The 17124-nt window shown below is 48.0% G+C and overlaps 1 pseudogene; it reads left to right on the top strand.

Annotated features, from left to right (window-relative positions):
* The first annotated feature begins 1625 nt into the window (after positions 1-1625).
* Positions 1626-16810, top strand: LOC144155061 (uncharacterized; annotated as a pseudogene).
* The last annotated feature ends 314 nt before the right edge of the window (positions 16811-17124 follow it).

The raw sequence follows: 17124 nt of genomic DNA, 5'->3' as shown, positions 1-17124 counted from the left end.
GATAAAATTGATCAATGCTTAGACTTCGTAGAAATAACCGCATGCCTTTGCATGCATATTAAAAAATTCAGCACTAATGTCACAGTCCCTATATGGGACAAGGAGACCGCACTAGTGCTCAGTTGTTCTAAATCATTTCCATGTGCACGTGCACAGTTGCCTGCTAAATTATTTCGTAAAGTGAAAAGTGGGGGGTTCACATTGGGTAGTTGAATGGAGCTTGTTGGTGTACACTAAACATCTATTTGATGGCACCAAGCATTCCATATTAATAGAATACTTCACCCATCAACAATTTTCAGCTTTCCTTATAGCAATGAGTCACTGCTTAAGAGGTGGATCAGTGCTATTGGCATGTCAACGACTCCAGTGAAAGTACACCCGAGGATCTGTTCCAAACATTTTGCACCATCCTGCTACTACGAAGGCCACACCAAGCGAACTCTGAAACCAGATGCAGTGCCAACAATTTTCCTACAGGAAAAGAGGACAGAGGCCAGTATTAAAATAAATTTTTGGCACAAAAACCTTTGCGGCTATCATTAAATTTTCTACCATCGCAGACAGTATTCCTTAATGCAAATGAGTTCACCAATTTTATCGTAGGAGCCTGCAGCAGCTACCTCGAGCCATTGAGAGCCATCTGTGCCAATTAAAACCCCACACAAGGCCCAGCGGGTAAGGAACAATAAGCAAGATTAAAGGTGCCCAGCTAAGTGACTATGTTATAGGAAATACCTGTGCTTCACTCTGGCCACACCTCACAACAGGCCACGCCACGCAGGACCCCACGCAAACGCCCGGAGGTAGGCGAAATGACTAATTCATGCCTGTGCTCAAGCTTAAATTGTGTTGCTGCAGGAAATGCAGAGCCCCATGCCTGTGCTTCCCTCTGGCCACACTGTGGAACAAGCTACACCCCGAAGGACTCCATGCACTATCCCATGCAAACGCTTGGAGGTAGGTGGAATCACTAATTCATGCCTGTGCCTGACCTGGAATATTTTTTTGTTGCAGGAAGCGCAGAGGCCCAGGCCTGTGCTTCTCTCTGGCCACACTGCAGAACAGGCTATATCCCGAAGGACCCCACGCAAAGGCCAGGAGGTAGGTTAAATTGGTTATTGTGAGCCCGAAGCTTTAAAAATTTGTATTGCAGGAAATTCCCATTCGTACACCTTCACCTAGGTCAGGAAGCTGTGCAGAACCGTGCACATCACTGCGAAAACTACGCAAACGCCCGCAGGTAAAGTGAATCGACTGCAGACACAAGTGTCCTAGCCACTAGAGACTAAGCTCGCCGACTCTCTGACTCAGGACACACCAACAAGTGGGCCCACCAGTGCTGCAGAAGGACCTACACCAACCAAAACACCACGCAAGAGCTTGCAGGTAGTGTATAGTGAATGAAATGAACGCTGCCCTTGGTTAATTGACACACTGTCTAATGGCACGACTACACAAAGGTCAACTGGTCGTGTAGGACTGCCTACTCTTCACGAGACTCAACACAAATGTTCATGATCAGTGTTTTAAGTGAGAATGCCAAAGCATCAGGTTACCTATTTCTCTCTCAGGAGTCATCCACGCCTCGACACTCCACTCCAGGTCAACTAAACAGCCCTTGCATGGGTGCCTCAGGTGGAGCAACACCCAAGACTCCCGCTCAGGTATGTTGTGAACCACAATGAAACCAATTTTGCAAAGTTAAGCTACTGTTTTTTATGACAGGTAGCATCCTCTCCAGGCAAATCAAGTAAAAAGCCACCGTCTGCCCTTGACCACAAATACCATTCCACCCAGACACCCAAATCAAGGCTCCGGGAAACGAGCAAGAAGCTTGGAGTCATGAAGAAAAAGCTCTATTATACAAGAAAGCGGCTGAAGGAGAAGAAGCAAAAGCTGATTACCTTAACAGCTCTTCTTAAGGAAATGAAAAAAACAGCAGCTCATCTCTCCCGATGGAGAGCAGGCCTTGGAAGGCTTCGGTGAGCTCCCTAATGAACTCATACAGAACTGGGGCTCGAACATCAGAAAAGCACCAGCTCGACGGCGCTACAGCGAAAAATTCAGGAAGTTTGCCTCCACGCTTTACTACCATTCTCCCAGGGCATATACGTATGTTTCTAGTATTTTTCCCATGCCTAGCAAGCAAACAATACGCACCTGGCTCAAAATTATTGATGCCTGGCCAGGATTCACGAAAGAAGCCCTTGACCACATCAAAAAGACCCTTGAGGGAAAAAGCGAACGGGAGAAGCTCTGCTGCATCATGCTGGACGGCATGAGCATACGCAAAAAGTGCGATCTTGATACAAAAAAATCCTCCGGCGCATGCCCCCGCGCGAGGGACACGTGTAAATGCAGAGCATAGTGGGGTTGAAGCGCGCGTCGGCACCCCCAAAGTCCCGTTGACGTTGCCCACGGCTTCCGCGACGGCGGGTTCCAGACGACGACGCTTGCTCGCCGCCGCCTCTCGTTGCCGTACAGCCGGGTCCGCGGCCCGACGCTGACGTTTCGAAGCTGTGACTTGCTCTCGACTCGAAGGGTCCGCTTCTCGACGCTGACGCCTGGCCGCTGCTTCTCGTGCACGCTGCTCGCGATCCGCTTGTCGACGTTGACGCCTGGCCGCGGTTTCGCGTGCACGAAGTTCGGCGTCGGCAGCGCGCTTACGACGTTTGCGCTCGGCGTCGCGAGCCCGCCGCCTCGCCGCCTTGTCTTCTGCCGCCGTCGACGAAGACGATGGTACGACGTCTTGAACTGGTGCTTCGGCGCTGATGTTGGATTGCGTCGAGGTACTAGTTGAAGGTCTTGCTTCCATCGCTTATCAACTGCGACCGCCGACGAGCGCAAGAGAACACGCGAGGAGCAGCGGAGAGCAGGCGAGGAGGAGTGGGGGAGAGGGCGCTTATCAACTGCGACCGCCGACGAACGCAAGAGAACACGCGAGGAGCAGCGGAGAGCAGGCGAGGAGGAGTGGGGGAGAGGGCGCACCTGGAACGGCTGTTGCGGACGCCGAGGCATGCCAACGCCGACAACGCCGGGTTACATCGTGAGTTAAAGAAATGCTCTGCATTTAAAAGTGGACGACTCATTGGGTACGTGGATCTCGGAAATGGCCAGAGTACTCTGGACACAGATGAAACTGGGCTAGCTGGTGACGCACTTGTGCTCATGGCTGTTGGTGTGGCGGCCCGATGGAAGGTACCTTTTGCATACTTTCTGAACAATGGACTCAGGGGTGAAGCACTACAGAACATTCTTCACGAAGCCATTGCACAACTTACTGAATGTTCAGCGAATGTTGTCGCTGTTGTGTGTGATGCACTTGCTGCAAATGTTTCCATGGGCAAGCTGCTTGGGTGTCGCATCCATGAAAGCAATAGCGACTCCTTCCAGACTTCATTTGCTCATCCAGACAAGCCAGCACAAAGAATTTCCTTGATCTTTGATGCTGCTCATGGCTTGAAGCTGCTACGCAATCTCCTTGGAGACAAAAAAGTCCTACGCAGCAGGTATTACGTAGTAAGTAACTTGTGTATTTTTGATAGCTTCACGGTGTCTCACCACATCTTATTTTACAGGCCATTCAGTGGGCCTACATCGAGAGGTTGCAAGACCTCCAAGAGGCTGAAGGGCTTCGTGCTGCAAACAAGCTCAGAAGGGGCCATGTTGAGTATCACCGGAAAATCATGAAGGTCAAGCTTGCCGCGCAGACGCTCAGCTCATCTGTGAGCAAAAGTCTCGACCTGGCACGACGGTTGGAGCTTAGGCAATTTGAGGGTTGTGCAGGAACAGCCATGTTCATCGCCGATGTTGATCGGTACGTTGTAGTTCAAGTGAACTTTACATACAACTTAAAATCTATTGCATTTTTTTCCAGGTCGTTTGACTTGCTGAACTCCCAGAACCCCACATCAATGGACCTAAAGGCTCCGCTTTGACCTGCATCCTTCCAAAGACAGAAGGAAACCATGCTGGAGATGTCGGCTAAGCTGATGATGTTGCGCCTCCCAAGTGGCGACTTGGTCTGCATCTCTGGGAGGAGAATGTCTGTAATCAGCCTTGCTTTCTCTCTGAAGAGTGTAGCTGAACTTGCAGACAGGCTATTGAAGTCGGATTTGTGCAGGTATGCCCATAGCTTCCCGTTTACTGCTGGTTGCACGTTTTAGTGCATCAGAAACAAATTTGCTTTTGACAAAAATTATATCTGCTAAATGTACACAGTGATGCTGAGTTAACAATTTTAACTTGAAGTGTAAGCTTAGTGCATTACAAGATTTATGTGATTTAAATTAAATTTCAGAACTTATCAACTGCATCCAATGCTTTAGAACATAACTGTACCAGGCGTCGCCCACAATGATCCTCACTCAGTAACGGTGCTATAAGGTAGAATTAACCTTCCTTGCAAGCAGTACAACAAAAGCTACCATGCTAGCCTGACCTCAGTCGTATTTTGGAAAATTAATCTCATGTTCCATACCAATAATCCAAAAAGGTAAACCCATACTATTCCCGTAATTGAGACTAATGGAAAAATTATCATGCCTTTATGTTTTACTACTAAAGAAACACACAAGCCTTACTTTTTTAACATTGCCCCTTGCCTTTCATTACAATGGCACTGCCTTTTAAATGCTTAACCTTAAACTCAACCTGACACTTAACCTTAACACTTAATGCTTAACCTAACACAACCTAAAAACACGAGTTGGGTTTCTCGTGGTACCTGTATTTCTGTGTAGTTGCTTGCATGTGTAGACACATGCAAGCGTCAACACCTGCAACCCACAAGGGCCAGTTTTTGTAGACTGGCCTAACATAGCCGGCTGCGATTTAAGGAAGCCTTGATGAGGATTGTGTGAGGACAGCATTTGTTTGAATGGAAATGCATGCCTGTTAGATGCTGAAAAAGGTGAAATAAAACGTAAAGGGATCATAATGAAAAATATTGCACGTCTATAGTTTCTGTTCCACAATACAATATATAAAACCAAAGCATCATAATTTTTTTATCACCCTTGTGCAAGCGTTAGCAGTGTAGCTTTTAGTTCAACAGTACAAGAAATAGCATATTAGCCAAATTGCTTTACATAAGACTATTATCATTCAGCATTGTACTGTGTAGAGAAACTTACTGTGTATTCCTGATTGCAGTCATTTCGGAATCCAGCAATGCATTAAACTCTGCTTTTTTTCCAACAGTTACCTCTGCACATACCGGCTCAGCCAAGACCACCTGGAAATGTTTTTCAGTTGCATCCGTCAGAGAGGAGGATGGAATAACAACCCATCGGCCCTGCAGTTCCGCTACGCGTACCGCAGCCTCCTCCTTCATGCTGACATCAAGCCGGCGGCAACAGGCAACGTCATGCCAGACCTTGGTGGGATTTCCACACTTCCACTTCAACGTGCTCACAGCAACGAGGATGACCCCGAAGGAGCTCAGTCACCACAGCTGGCTGCTGCTAATGCTGTAGCCGACCATGATTACACAAGCCTCGGCTATGGTATTAGCAATTTCAGCAGCGAAATTGTGCAGTACATTGGAGGGTTTATTGTAAGAGCTGTGTGCAAGCGCATAAGCTGTACTTCTTGCACAGAAATGCTCATTGAGCATAAGGTCACCAGCATTCTGATCTTCATAAGAAATAATGGGGGCCTCATAATGCTATCACCCCTTGTGCATCATGTGCTCCATACGGCAGAACACATTCTGCGTTGCAACTCAGGCAAAGAAAAAAGGACGAATGTTGACAGCCTTGTTCTGTCGTCCTTTCGGCAGTTTTGTTCAAGGCATGCAAAGTCGTTGGAACAAGCAGAGCACTACAGGGAAAATCCTGTTCACGTTATTACTCTGATCAAGTTCATGCTCAAACAGTACATCACTCTTCGGCTGCGAGAGCAAGCCAAAAGAATTACAGAAAAGGCAAGGGGCGCATACGTGCGAGCAATGCTCACGAAACAAATTTTATTTCACCACCAGTGATCACAGGCGGCCTTCACTTCACTTTAAAGAAGCGTAGTGAAGTGAAGGCCGCCTGTGATCACTGGTGGTGAAATAAAATTTGTTTCGTGAGCATTGCTCGCACCTATGCGCACCTTGCCTTTTCTGTAATTCTTTTGGCTTGCTCTCGCAGCCGAAGAGTGATGTACTGTTTGAGCATGAACTTGATCAGAGTAATAACTTAATAAAGTAACACAAAGAAGCAACTTTTGTATCACCACTGTTCGCGTATGATTTGTTTCAAAACCCCACCTAATAAAAAAATGCGTTACTCTTGGATGCAGTGCATCGGCTTGGCTTTTAATTCAGAAAAGCGAACGGGCGTCATTCTAAGAAATTCTAAAAAACGTCGTTCAAGCTGCTCCCTGCCAATTATTATCGGAATATATTTGGGAAAATATTTGGCGCAACATGGAAGCTTAATTGTGTTTCGGGAAAGGGAAAATCTCTTGAGTGAGTTTCATGATGCCCATAATATAGTAATATTAGGCTTGGGTATTTCACGGTTATTGAATCTAAGCTAATGCAAGAGCCACTACCTAAAAGCATTTCAACTGGAGAAAAAAGTTGGCACACGTGCTGCAGGGGCCTCGTAGACAGGCACAAGCACAGAAAGCGTGTTTGTTTAGCATAAAGTGCAGTCACAAATACGATTTCCATTTACATGCATTTCTTGGAAGCGTTGTCCAGTTCGAACTTCCATTCGCTAGAAAAGCAAGTAGTTGAAAAGAGCACCTCAATAAATTATCAGCTGACTCATACAGGGGGGGGGGGGGGTAGGCGTGTGAAACATGTTAAATTAGCGCTGTACAGACGGGACAACCAAGAAAAGACTACACAGGACTAGCGCTGCATAGCAACTGAACTCTTTTACCACACACAAGATGATATATACAGAAACAGCGCATGCGCGAATACGGGAAAAAAATCAGGGGAAAAAAGCAATCAAGGGAAAGTAATTTCTTTTTAAAGGAAGAAGGAAAATGTACTAGGGATATTATTAAGCTTTCATGGGAGCTTACCTGCACTTAACACAGTCCGGAAGCGGGAATAGTAGGGGAAATAGGATAGGAGAAAGAAAAGTAAAGATTAGAAAGGTGAGGAGGAAAGAGTAGAAAAGAGTAGTTCCACCGTGGTCGATTCCGTCGCACACAACACACCACGAACACTGTTGGCTGGCGTGATGCTGCGTACGGGAGACGAGAAACCTCGAAGGGAACGGTGAAGCGCGGAGGAGAGCTTGGTGCGACGAAGAGCGAAGTCTGCGGCGGTCCCGACCGCTTTGGAGTTCGCTGGATAGGAGTGCGGCCGACAGACGGGTACAGGGGGGGGGGGGGGGGGGGGGGGGGCGGGAGCTGGCACTCGACCGCCCACACCAGCACAGGGAAAGCCGGGCCACCACCAACAGCCCGCGCTTGCAACGGGCCGCCGAAATGAACCCCCTCCGAAGCACAGGAGCACGAAAAGACACGTCCGCTCAACTTGGAAGCGACGAAGCTACCTCTCCGAGCGTACGAAGTACCCGCTAATCTACGCGCTACCCCTCTCAGTTGCGGAGAATGCAAAACTGCATCTAACGCAGCAGCATGGCACAAAAGTTCGCTACCTACCACAGGAAAACTTCACACAACGTTTCTGCACATCAAAGTTTTGACGGCGCACTCACAGCAACGGTGGCTGCCATGATGGAATGCGTTGGTTACTAGGTGAATACCCACTACTTCCGCCAACTCTGGTAGGCAAAAAGACAGCGGGCAACGCTGTGAGGGTGGCATCATGTCTGCGCCCGGGTGTAGCACGGTTTCAATGCACGGGCTGGCCGGGCAGCTTTTCCTCTAGAGTCAGTAGTATTAACTCTATGACCACCATGACCAGTGCCACCAGATAGCGCCGCGACACAACTGTGGTTTAATGTGCAGCAGCCTACCAGGCCTAGCCGCGTTTGCCTGTTTTCTCTCTTGTGTTGGGTGACGGTCACCGGTCGGTCTTTCTTGACGCTAATCTCGTGCGCGGGCAGGTATTTCTTTGTAGTACCTGATTTTTCTGTTAAGCTATACTCGGTTACAACTTAAGAACGGCACCGGAAGTTGCCGCTGTGACTTATCACCGTAGCCGGATGTTTCTCCGCCCGGCGCAAGTAGGGCGTTACTGGGAATATTTTGAACATGGCGTGAGCCGTTCCCGTGATTTGTTGGACTTAATATGCTTATAAACGACTCCAGTGACGACAAACAAACTGCGTGAGACAAGGCAGACGATATCACGCATTCATAACAAATTCTTTCAAAACGCGCGCGCACTAACGTCACGAGTCCGGCGCTTTGGCGGAGTGATACACTACATGAGGTGGTGCCGTTCTTGAGTTGTAACCGAGTATAATGTGTGATCGAAAGATTAACGCAACTAGCGACGATGACAACGCGAAGGAAGGCGACAGTAGTTCACCCAACGCAGAAAATAACATCGTGTCGAACATTGATATCTAAGTGCACATGAACAAATTCCGCACTTTCATTGCTCGGTGTAATGACGTACCCGATGAGGTATTGCTCAAGGTGGAATATGTAGATGAAATCCTAATGGGTCGCGCGTGCTGCACGCGCGAGAAAATAACTGATGTCTTCAAACGAAGTAGCTTTGAAGTCGCAACATTTTAATTTGGGAGTTTACTGTCTGCACACGCGTCTACTGCTAACGTATGTCATTTTCATTCCTAGGTTTATTTGATCGATTGACTGTACGGTTTAACGCGCCGACGCAACGCAGGCGGTGAGGCGCGCCGTAGTGGAGGGCTCCGGATTAATTTTGACCACCTGGGGATCTTCAACGTGCGCTGAAACCTCGTACACACGGGCGTTTCTGCTTTTCGCCTGCATCTGAAAAGCGGCTGCCGCGGCCGGGAATCGAACCCGCGACCCCTTGAGCACTGGCTTATAATCGCCAGTTTTTCATTACAACGACATTTCGAAACAACAGTTTTTGGTGGCCCAACGGGATTCGTTATATCGAGATTTGACTCTTTGCTGCAGATCACCAATATTCACGTAGGTTTCTGTACTTCAAAAACTATAGGACTAGGGAAAGATGTTTGGTAACCCTAACTGCGCTTGATAACCAAAAGAGATGAAATAGATATGCAGTCGCCGTGACTATCACGATTACTGAATACTCCGCTTTTCCTGCTGCACAATTGTTGAAACAAACGCCCGTCATCTGGCGAATAGGTAACTTCCGGGGAAGAAACCATTAAAACTGATTATGTAAATGCCTAAATGTTTTTGTAGTTACGAAGTCAGAGATGGTTTTTAAGAATTTACCAGAACAGCGTTACTATCAGTACATGAAGAGTCGCAAAATTTGGAGCCCTTCCACTACTGTGACAATGGAAGAGGAGCGAATTTGTATGTGTAACTATTGAGTTATGTATGCTGACTTAGTCTATTGATAGAATAACGACACATGCATAACTTGTTTAGTGCTGTTGTGAAGGCTTCCGGCGAAAGACTATCGTTTTGTCAATGCATGTCCTGCGTGACAAATGAATGTCGGCTAAAATGCGCCACAGACTACGGCTTTCTGATTAGCGCCATCACTCTCGCCCTGATGCGAGCGTGCCTAATCTACAGCTGCATATAGTATAATAGCCAAATGATTTTTCTGGTACATTGGTAATCCATAAGCTTCATAGCGCAAAAAGAGACCAGGGGCACATAAGAAGAGGGACTACTAACAAGGCATCCTCACGCTGATAGGCTACATTGAGTAATTCATAAACAATAGCCAACATCACTTCAGTAACAGTATTGGGCGAAGTCTGTTGTAGGTATGTAAATTTCGCGCCATTAGCTGATTCCGCATGTCTTATCTTCAGCAGCCTAAAATCAAGCTTCAGTTTGAACATCACTATCGTCGCCAACCTTACCCGTGCCACTGAAGTTCGCCTCATGCTGAAATGCAGTAGTTTATAGCGTTTGAAAAGTGTGCAGCGCCTTCACGAATGGTTTCTTGGTTCCCAGTGGGGAATGAAACGCCGACTCTTTTCGAGCATCGACCCACGTCGGATACTCCCCCTGGCTTTGCGCAGCTTCCCAATCCCCCTGTTTTCCGCTCAACCAAGGAGAGGACCAACGTCACTTTGATTTCCCGAATTACTGAATAAAACTGCAATGCTTTTCTGTTCCCTGTGCACAAGCTCAAACACTGTGAAGTGATGCTTGATCGCTTATCTTTACCACCTGCGCTGTGTACTCGGCTGAACCATTATAGCACACGCGTCCGCTAAGGAATACGTGCTTCTGTAATATTTATAATCAGAATAGTGATACCTCATTATAGTCCCTTAATCGAATCTCACTACAAACTTCCAACGTGCCTAAAGCAAGAGCCCCGTCGAAGGCCGCAGTATTCGCGTTACTATTTTGTGCTACATTTGTATTTCAATACTGCATACAATATTTAACTTTTGGATGACTTCCTATACCTTATGCAGGAACGCGACCAAGACTAGAAGGGGATGGCCGCCCCGCGCAGGATGGTACACGCATTCATGTAGATCAGAGGCCTCCTCAAAGTAAGTTTTATTATTTGGAACCCAGCAATACAAAGGTGTCAAGTTAATTAACTATTTCAGAAAACCAAGGGAAAACTGAGTACAGCAGGCTCGACATTGGGCTCTACGAAAGTGGCACCCAAATTGACGACGTCACAAGGCACCAGCTGCTCAAATCCCCATGGCGTCCTGGTATAAACTACGCTTTCAACAGCGTCTGCGACTCTAAACAAAATCGGAAATTTCAACTGACGTGGCTTGAAAAGTACCCATGGCTGAGTTATTCCGCTGTGTGTGAGCGCGCGTTTTGCCGTGTTTGTGCAATCTTTTCTAACCCCGAAGTTGGCAAAGGGAAGCACGCGCCCGCTGGCGCGCTCGTGTCCAGACCTTGCACGGACTGGAAACATGCACTCGAAATATTCGATTCCCACCAGAAAACGGGGTACCATCGAGAAAGCCAATCGGCAGCCGATGACTTCATAAAAGCATTCTCGAGTAGTGCACCTACTGCAGCTGACCAGCTCGATAACGCCAGGAAGTTTCAGGTCAAGGAAACCGGGAAGCGACTGGCACCTATCGTCGACCCAATAATCTTTTGTGGAAGGCAAGGCCTGTCTCTTCGTGGCCACAATGACAGCGGGCCACTAGATCTAAGCACTGTCCCATCAGAAAACGAGGGTTACACTAACTTTATAGAGCCCTGCCACGCATGCGGAGTAGTTGTGGTGACGCCTGCCTTAAAGAGCATATCGAAAGCTGCTCAAGCAATGCCTCCTACTAAAGCCCGGAAGTTCAGAATGAGGTTGTTGGGATCTGCGGCACCCTCATCAGGGAGAACATCGTCTCAAAAATTAACGACGCTGGTTGCTTCTCCATACTCGCAGATGAGACGGCCGATGTTGCAAGCATCGAACAACTTACAATATCTGCCCGCTACCTGGACAAAGGAAACAACCAGGTTAAGTTTTTTTTTTTTTTTTTTTGGGGGGGGGGGGGGGGGGCCTTTGCGCTCCCATACATGACCAAAGCTGCCAGAAACTCGCAGAAGAAATTGTAAAATTTTTGGTGAGCATCGGTATTCACATGAACCTTCGCGGGCAGGGGTACGATGGCGCCAGTTCGATGGCCGGGAAAGCAAACGGGGTGCAGACCGCCGTTCGCGAGAAGTATCCGACTGCGCTGTACACGCACTGTGCAAGCCACTGTTTAAACCTCGTGCTTTGCTCTGCTTGTTCTGTTGCAGATATTAGGAATTGCTTCGAGACGGTTAAGGAAACTGCGAAATTCTTTAGAAAGACCCCAAGCCGAACAAACGTGCTAAGCAAACAGATTGTTCAGATGCATTCTGGGTGTAGGCGAACGCGGCTTCTTGGCTTGTGTGAGACCCGTTGGATAGAGAAACACGATGCACTTCTGTCTTTCGTTAGTCTGTTTGACTCGGTCATTGCGGCGCTAGCAAAAATTAAGTCGACAGGATGCCCTGAGAACGCAGCAGAGGCGAACAACCTGATGTGTGCACTGCTTTCGCCGTCATTGATTGTGAGCCTCCATGTCGCAGAGCAAGTGTTTGCAGTGACTCTCCCATTATCGAGGGGGCTCCAAGCAAAAAACGCGGACATGTGCATGGCGATTGGACACATAGATGTTGTGCAACGCACTATTGAGGGTTATCGAGTAAATACCGAGGCTTGCCTTGGGGAGGTATTCGCGAAGGCTGGAGAATGTGGCGAACAACACAATGTGGAGATAGTAAACCCAAGTCTTAGCAGCCACCAACGACATCGTGGAAATGCTCCCGCGGAAAGCGGTCTACTTCCGCAAGTCTCTCTACCTATCCTTCATTGATTTCATACTTTCTCAACTAAACCAGCGATTTGAGACGCACAGGCAGTTAATAGGGAGATTTAGTGTGCTGATCCCCGCAGCAGTTACTCCAGCGCTTGATGTCCGCCTCAAGCAAGCAAAGGAACTGATTCTTAATTGTGTTCGCCAAAAATGTGGATGGGAGTGCATCAATGGGTGATTTCAGGCTCTGGTGGACGAAGTGGGAGGCAACAGAGTCGAGCTTACGCCCAAGCTCTGCTCTTGGTGCTCTTCCTCTCTGCGACAGCATATTTTGCCCGAACATCCATAAGTTGATGCTAATATTGGGAACGCTCCCACCAACTGCCACAGCAGAAAGGTGATTCTCCAGTCTGAGAAGGCTCAAAACCTGCTTGCGCTCGAAAATGTCCGAGGACAGGCTGGTTGGCCTGGTTCTTCTCTACTCTCACAGGGATGTAAACATCAGCCATTCTGATGTCATCGATCGCTTCGCGAGGGTTCCCCGACAGTTAGGCTTTGTCCTCTAGCTTCCCGCTCTGTATACCACGATGGCTTTGTATATACGTTAAATAGAACAAGGGACCTGTATATACTTTAAAACTAACTTTCGGAGTTCTTGCCATTCCCCAAACCAGAAAATCCTTTAGGCCTTGTGATCTTTTTTATTTTCGATTGCGTGTTTTCTATATTTGCTTTATTTATTCTGCCTCATTTTACTTGTTTCTATTCCACCACTTCCACATTCTTTTGTATAAATGCTGCCATTTTCTCTACGGAGAGACATCGCCTTTCCTAACAAACTATTTCAATTACTTTATTTGCGCTTTCATTTTCGTACATGCATTTTGTATTTTTCCGTGACACAGCACCCGGTATACATTCTTTCACAAACTGTTTTAAGGTGTGAGAGGTTTTTTCTCACACTTAATTGGTGTTGATGGACACATCTCGCCCTCAATTTTTAACTTGCATGTCATATCTTTTCGGTACACATCTCATAGCATTGTATTTATTCTTTTATTTATCTTTTAAAAACTGCATTATTTTTGCCGTTGGCCCGCCACCTTCCCCTAGTGGCTTTTCCACATAAGCGGTGCCATGAATGTTATAAAAATGCCGGGACAGCTGTGCTTAAATCCTGTAGAAATCTTCTAGCTGTCTTGCAACCTGGTGCTGGTAGTGGTGTTGTGCGGGTTTATTGCTGCCATTTGGCCGCGTTTCGGGATGAAATTTGCGTGAAATTATTGTTGGTACCACAAACCTTCTTAAGCATATTATTCTTAGCTCCCACATGTAGGGAGGCACCTGCGCTCGATATCAATGGACAATATGCTGTATTAGCGTTGGAGTAGATGCTGATGTACGGGCCTAAAAGGCGTGTACGCACAAAATATTTGCTATTTTGCTTCACTCGTTTCCACAAAAACAACGAAATAAAGATGTGTGTTTAAAGCCTACGCCGATTCGTTGTGGATGGCATTCTTTCCTCAAAGTACACACAGTACACACAAAGTACACACGGACGAGGTGCCCGTGCGTGCATTGCGTCCAGTATCACCTGCGCGATATTTGAACTTAAAATTTGAGCTTACAACTGCGCACGGCAAAATAAAACCACAATAATCAACGTGACTAGCATAAGAGACCTGAAACGCGCTTTATAAACCCCCGAGCGGGCGGTTCAACCTTAGCCCCCCCCCCCCCCCCGAAAAAAAATCCTGGCTACCGCCTGTCCCCCCCCCTCTCCCACCTCCTTCCTGTTTTGACCTTTGCTTTTTATGGGGCGTGGCGAAGGGGCTAGTCAGCATGCGGTGGTGAATCAACCTGCAGCAATCGTCTGCTTTTCATTTAACCATGACGTGTGACTGTCTTTGGTTCCCGTTATTTTTGGCAGCGTAAAGGCTCCAGCAAGACAAGCAAAAACATGTTTATGTGTTTGCGCGAATAAACTCGTCACAGGTAAACTGGTCAGGAATACCAACTCGTCATAGGGCATTTCGTACGAGGAATTCTCCTGTTGCCGGAATATTCGTCACACGGAAAACTCGCATTAGGAGCTTGTTTTGGAACGTAAAAGTGATGTTACCGCCTGCTATTCGTCGCCTTTTACAGAAAGGTATAGGCGAGTGCAGGGACGACGGGAGCCAGACTTAGTGCTTATTTCGGCAAATCTTCTCAATTCAAATAATACCCCCCTGCCCCCCCCCCCGAAAATTTTTTTGGCTATGGCCCATTGGCGAGTGTGCTTGAGTTCTTTGCGGAAGAAGTTAGGTTAATATACCGTCACACCTGACTAATTATGCTAATATTATAATTGGATTCAAACTTATATCACATGACACGCTTTTGTACCCTGATGCTTCTTTTTTATAGATCACGTGATTTGACCGTAGACTTCCTGTCCCTTTAAAGGGACCCTGCAACACTCTTTCAGCACTGCAAGTAAACCTGCGCGACGTTTAGATTACACTGCCAGGAATACCTGAGCCAAATATTACACGTGCACGTGAAGCGGTGAGCGCGCAAATCGCTGTGAAAGACGTGGAAAAACCGACCGCACTCTCTTCAGTTCTCCCCATTATGCACCCGTGGCATGGCCTATACGACGACATTTGGGCCACGGCTGTCCGATCGGCTGTCACTGGTCAACTTCGCGGCTAATTTCTCGCATTTCCTGTGACGATCCGCTGCCGTCGGTGCTGTGTGCGACCCTCTTCTATGCCTGAACCTGCAGGCACAGTTTTGCCGTTTCTTTTGTGTTTTGAGTGCGCGCGGAGCTTGAGTGATGAGCTCAATACTTCCCTTTCAACCAGACCAATCGCCAACAAACATTTATTCCTTCAAAGATGCCCTACCAGCCCGAGCGTGCGCTTGCGAGCAGGCAGCCATGCCTGCTTTTTTGTGGCACCTAACCAGTAATAGACCCCTCCACGTTTCGGAGAAAAGGGGAAAACTCCCGGGCCTGGCAACCCACCCCCTGAACAGAGCTTCAGCTGCGCTTAAAGGGTTCAAACATATGGGCAGGTCACGCCACGACGTGGTCACCTAGACCTCTCCACCACCCTGCCCGACTACAGCTGTAACTTAAAGTACCATTGTCCATGCCAGCTAGGTACCAATCTCAATGCCCTTGACCGATCAGCCCTTCAAAGCAGTCCAGGTCACGCCGACTTCTACATTCACCCCTTTCCCCAAAGAAAAAAAGCAGCGCTTCGAGGCGTTATACACTAGTGCAGGTAGCACAGGCCTCTCCACGCCCTCCTAAACAACTAAACTAACCCTCCTAAACCGGCCTATGACGAAACGCCATGTGACGAACGGGCCGTATCCCCTCAATTCCACAGCTTTGAAACACATAAGCAGCAGAGGCTGGGGGATATACTGAAGACAAGCAGCCAGTGGTTCGCCGACGGCACTTTTAAGGTTGCGCCGGAACTTTTTTTTTCAGGTGCATACGATCGATTGATTGATTGTAGGGTTTAACGCGCCGACGCAACGCAGGCGATGAGGCGCGCCGTAGTGGAGGGCTCCGGATTAATTTTGACCACCTGGGGATCTTTAACGTGCGCCGAAATAGGTGCATACGATCCACTGTTGTGTACATGGCTGTGTGCTGCCAGCTGCCTATATCCTTACGACAAGGAAAACAGAGCAGACGTACACGCAGGCTTTTGAGGCACTGAACAGGCACTGCAACGGCCTGTGCTCGCCTGACACAGTTGTGGTCGACTTTGAGCAGGCCGCCATAAACGCATTCGGGGGCGTTTTCCCGAGTTGCACTGTTAAGGGGTGTTTTGTTCACCTGTCTCGAAGTGTGTATACGCGCGACCAGGAGGGCCTACAAGGATTTTAAGGGGTGTTTTTTTCACCTGTCTCAAAGTGTGTATAGGCACGCCCAGAAGGAGGGCCTCCAAGGATTGTATGTGAACGATCCTGAGCTGAACCTACAAGCGCGAATGATCTCAGCTATAGCAATCGCGCCCCCCACCGAATTGGACCACGTATTTGAGACTTTCAGGCACGGTGCGTGGAGATCTTCAGCAAGGGATGGACTATTTCGAAAACAATTTCATTGGGAGGCCGACAAGCCGAGGACGGCGCCTGCCTCTCTTTCCAGTCGAGCTCTGGAATCATCATCATCAAACGGCGCTCAGAGCGGGTATCAAGACTACTAACACCGCAGAGGCTTGGCACAGCGGGTTTCAAGCCCACGTGCAGTGTTGCCACCCAAACCTCTGGCGGTTCCTTGACGTTCTGCACCGAGAAGACTCACTGCTCCATCGCTTGGGGCAGCTGGAGATGGGGGAGCGGCAGAAACCAGCCCAAAAGTATGTAAGGTGGCGGAACAACTAAGGGCCTCGGCCGAGTCGTATAAGAACCGTCAAGCAATGACCTTCCTTAGGGGTGTTGTTCGAAACATGGCCCATTAACTTCGTGCGTCTCCCTTGAAGTGTGTGCCACAATATACCTGTAAAAGTGTACAAATAAAATGCCAGAGAAAAGAAAACTGCTGCACTTTATTTGCTGTACAACGATGCATGCAGAATCCTGCCTGCTTTCTCGCATCGTCCATCGGATATGCATAACGCAACGCTCATATTCATGCATGGTGCATTCCGCATAACGCAATAAGGTACGCTTCGTCGTTGAGTTGAACAGGCCACGTGTACTTTTCCACGTGGTGCGCTATTAGGCAGCTGTTATGTCCTAGGAAGTTTCCCCCTCAGGCCATCCCCTCGCTTTC

Source organism: Haemaphysalis longicornis, unplaced genomic scaffold, assembly GCF_048455015.1.
Source record: "Haemaphysalis longicornis isolate Haplotype H1 unplaced genomic scaffold, Haemaphysalis longicornis Haplotype H1 scaffold_1, whole genome shotgun sequence".
NCBI lineage: Eukaryota > Metazoa > Arthropoda > Arachnida > Ixodida > Ixodidae > Haemaphysalis > Haemaphysalis longicornis.
The sequence above is the reverse complement of the archived record's forward strand: the minus strand, read 5'-3'. Positions and strand labels throughout refer to the sequence as shown.